Here is a 4956-nt window from a genome sequence, read left to right on the forward strand (position 1 = left end):
AGSTATAACAACAACAGCAACTTCTAAATAGAGTCCTGGCTCCATTCAATCCCAGTCATTTGGCTTGTTTGCTATTCTCAACTTTACATTGGAATCAATAGTAACTCATTTATTGATTGTATAATGTTAACATTCTCGCTCCTTCAAAGAATGCTATACAAATGATTTCTTGTGTGTTTTAGCATGCAATTTAAAATGTTAAATTTAAAATACCCTGAGTGTTTTCTGAATCCTAGTAAGACCCATTTCACCTTACCTTAGTCATCCAGTTCCTTTGGCATCAGTTAAGAGAAGCATTCACTTTCAAAAGGAATTTATCATGTTCTATTTATCGCACCTATTGAGGTGTCAAAGACAAATGGAATGAATTATCCTCTTRAGCTCTTTCTCTCCACTGGCTGTAGAAGGAGTCCAGACAAATTAGYTTAGACTACTTTTAGGTGACAAACTTAAGATTTAAATTCATACCATCCCTACATATGCTTTACTATTCCCTGCATATGCTTTTCTGTTCTCTGCACACTTCCAGAAACTATTTTCCATCCTCTGCTTTTGGAAACACAGCTTTTCTTTTTCCACCTCCTCTATCTACAGCAGCCTTTTAGTGAGTCTCTACCTCAGTGACCTTCCAATTCATTTCAGATCTCTGGGTAAAAAAAGAATATTCTTGTTTATCCTCTTAATTTTTCAGTGCTTTGCCATACTTTGCGTTGTAGAGTGGTCTCAAAGCTGCAAGATAGATATACGGCAATATATTTGTTTGCATTTCTAAGACATTTTAACAGTGGATGCATTTGTTCCTTTCCATGCCTGTGCAGTGAGAAACTGCACCAGAGAGACAGAAAAAAACCTACCTGCTGGAGGTCAAAGATCCAGAACAAAATATTTTCTACTAGTTGAAATATCTGTAAATTTTATGGATAGTTTTGAAGCCATGTCATGTTTTTCATGCATCCTTCTTTCTCCTTTTTTTTAATAACTTTTAAATAATGGGGTGGTAGTCACAGATAGTCAGCAAAGGCCCAGACTAACGGTCATCCAGGCAAATAGAAAGACCCACTGATTTCAGTGAGTTTTGCATTCAAGATTGAAAGAAGCAATATACCCTGGCAATAGGAAAAACAAGAATTAAGCTACTGTTATCTGGGGTGATCTGAAGCTCTGAGAATGACAATACTATTGCGGTGCAAAAATTATTTGTGATGTATCCTTACCTGGAGTGTGGTAGCTGTGCTAAGTGAATTGCATTAGATGTTTTTTCCTTTTCTTTCTTGTTGCTGCATAAATCGTATAAAAAATAGCTTTCATACCCTCAAAGCTTACAACCTCAGCACTTCTGAGAAATCTTAGTGATTCAACTACTACTGTCTGCTACATACTGAGAAGAGGCTATGGGAACGCTATGTAAAACATGAATAGCTGCATTTTCTCTCCTACAGTCCAAATAAATTAATTCCTACTGCCTACATTAAATAACACCTTTCAGTACATCTCCTTCCAATGGCCTGTGTACCATCCTGCCACAATGAAGATTTTTAAAATGAAAAATGAAATGAAAATGAAAACAAGCTGACAATGTTTGCCCAGAAAATCCTCTCTTATCTGATGAGGATACTGGAAGGAAGTGTTTAGAGATGTTGTGTTCTGCTGACTCATATCACACTATTGCAAGTGGATTGTTACTCAGATTTACGGGAGGCAGGATATGAGACAGAAAGAAAAGCAAGACCAAGATACTTAGGATTTATCACTCCTTTAGCCCTCTTAAAATTAGGTGGCTTGTCTTTGCTAATTGTCTGTTCTTCCACTTCACCTGAAATGATCAGTGGAGAAAGACAGATCTCCCTTTATTGCTATTTTCACTGCCTCTGTTAAAAATCTATTTTAAGATTGGCTGCAATGAAGTTCTCCTTCTTTCTGTTTACAAAGGGGAACCTAAAGAAGGATATAAATCTCAACCTTAATGTCAGACAAATCATGTCAACAGTTAAAGACATTTATTATTGCTATGCTTTTATTATCTTTTGTGGGTAACTTGTGATTTTTTTTTTATCCTCAGCAGCTACCATGGCTTGGTTGAACAATTGAAAATTGTTTGAGTTAGGTGGTACTGTCAACTGAGCTCTGCATATATTTGTAAGTTGAATCTCTAGTGGAATGGTATTTTTTACCTTCTGTTTATCTGATCAAATATAGAGAGAAAACAATTCTGTTTATAGACTACTTTCTTTATCCTTCTGTCCACTGCAATCCCTAAACATAGAATGGCTCTTATCTTTCTGATGATTTCCAAGTAAATAACTACATTAAAAATGTCCAGATCAACTGGAAAACTGAGTTATCAGGTTTTAAACACATTAAGCTACCATATCTTTCAGAAATATTTCATGGCACTTAAAAAAAAAAAAAAAAAAAAAACACTGATTCTTTTGTAGTCTCTGTCCTCTTGGGAATGTCAAATTATTAATCTGAGCTGTAGACAAAAGGGTGAGAACAGACCACTTGATGGGGAAACAAGGACAAAAAGGAATAAAAAAAGAAACAGCTGAAGGTTTGGGAGGATTTACAAAGGAAGAGAAAAAACAAGACAAGAACAGTGAACAAGAATAGGGAGAGAACAATGTCATCAACAAGATTTTGTTTTGAACTAAGGGATATGAGTGTCCCCATTTGAGCCTGGCTCACTCGCAAAATTGTGCTGTGGTCAGAGTAAAGGGAAGTCTTTAAATCTCATACCAGGTATAGCTCTCAGAAGAACGAAGGACAGAGCCACATTTTCAGGCAGCTTTTAGGGATGGAAATGTCTTAAGTCTGTATCCCCTGAATGACTGTATTAATGTGGCGGCTTGGTGGCCASACAATTTAGTATCAGTTTCAGAAAATTCAAGCTCTAGATTCAAAGCATGCTTGTTTCATTCCTGCAAGTAAATGCATGCTGGTTCCACTGGGAGTGATTATATTTATAAATTGAACAGGATTTGGCCTTTAATATGGCACTATGATGAAAAGGCTCAGTCAGTGCAAAGACAATGTAGAATTTGCGGATGGGAATTTTAACGCACACATTTTTCTGTTTGGTTCTCCTCATATTTGGCAGATATTAAAAATTCTACCTATTAGCAATGTTAACTTTCTAACCTTACATTGTGCAGTACTGCTGTGAAGAAATAGAGATGATGCCAGGAGCTTCAGGCTAAATTGTTTTGGATCCTAGCTCGTCAGGGAGCTTCTGTTTTGAAATGCTCCATGGGGCTGGCAGGACGACTTGCACAAGCAAATACAATAAATCAATATGCTCTTAGAGCCAGTTTTAAATGAAAACTATTAACATTTCAGAAAAACATAGGGACATGAGGAATTAAAAAAATGGAGTGTAAAAAAATTAACCAAACAAAACAATGCACAAAAAATACTGAAAGAAAATCAAAACAACTCAGATTAATTCTGGCAAAATATCAAAATGACAGGAATAAAATTTAAAAAGTCCTGACAACTGTGAAGAATGTGAATGCATAAAATATGAGAAAATATGGGACACTGACAAGGTTTATTTTAAAAACCATGAATGTTATTGACATTATATGAGCACATTTTATGAATATTTGTACAAATGCTCATATTTGCTTTATAAATTAAAAGAAAAACTAGCTGAGTTGTCATGGTTACTGCCCCACAAATATAGCATACCAACCGCAGTATTAGCTTTTTCTTTTTGCTTTTTTTATCATTACAACAGTTGAGGCATAGGGGAAATACTATTTTTAATATTCTGTTTTCTGTCTAACAATATGGCTTATGCTCTTGCTATCCTAGGAAATCAAAGGCAGTGAGTTAACATTTTGACCCACTCAATTTAGCTCATTGAGATGCATATCTTTTTCTTAGTGTTGAGTCTGTATATGTATAATGGGAAAAAAAGTTAAAAACACTCTCCTAGTCACCTGATAATAAAAATACTGAATATAATGGTGTAAAAGTAATCCCTCTCTAGCCTTTTCAAGATAGATATTTCAAGGATATTTGCATTTTTGGAAGTTTCTTATCCCACCTCCTATTCAAAGAATAAGGCATTCCTCAGAAGACCTCAGTTTTGTTCCAAGATCAGTTCTAATCTGCTACGTAGAGAGGGGAGGAGAAGTCTCGGGCAAAACCATTTTCTTTGCCTCACTGTCCACATCTGTAAACAGATTAAGAGAATTTATAATGCAAGAGGGAAGAGTCTTAATGGACTATTATTATCATCAAGTAAAGAGGGGCTTGTCACGAGGATAGACACCCATACAGCAGAGTATAAAATAATTCTAAATGGAAGAACTTTTCTCTCCTTTCTATACTTTCCTGTCTTTTTTCTAGTGATGAGAGGCCATTCAGATTTTAAAGGCCTGCCTTTCCTGTAAGACCTAGTTGATCCCTGATAAGGTACTATGCAATTCATTGGTGTGGTCTCCTATCATATCCATGGCGCATCGCTAACGTCATAATCCAGTTGAGTCCTTGTCTTCTAAACATTATTCAGCTTAGACTCATTCTAAGAAAAGGACCTCGCCATCAGAGTGCATAGTATCTGTAAAAGCAGAGAGTGAAAATGTCAGCACGCTAGCACTAGCAGTGTGAATAAYTATTTAAGTATTCATATTGTTTTAATGAATGCCATTGTTTAGGGGTAGTGGAATGAAGTGTCAGGTGGCCCTGCAACAAACTTGAAACATTTCTTGTGAGACTTCTGTGAAAGTATTTCCACGCTTTTTTTTGTGATCATGAGGGTTTGAACATACACACCRGAAAACCTACAGTGTCACCAGGCAATGAAAGACAATTATTCCTCCCTGGCCCAGATAGCTCAAATAGATACTTACTCTATTACCCTTTGGACACAATGGAAGATATTTGGGGTGATTTGGGTACTCCTTAAGCTCTCTTGAGCCCCTAGCTTGTGGATTCATCAATTCTTGTTAG

This window comes from Apteryx rowi, unplaced genomic scaffold (genome assembly GCF_003343035.1).
Source record: "Apteryx rowi isolate R43461 unplaced genomic scaffold, aptRow1 scaffold_1251, whole genome shotgun sequence".
NCBI lineage: Eukaryota > Metazoa > Chordata > Aves > Apterygiformes > Apterygidae > Apteryx > Apteryx rowi.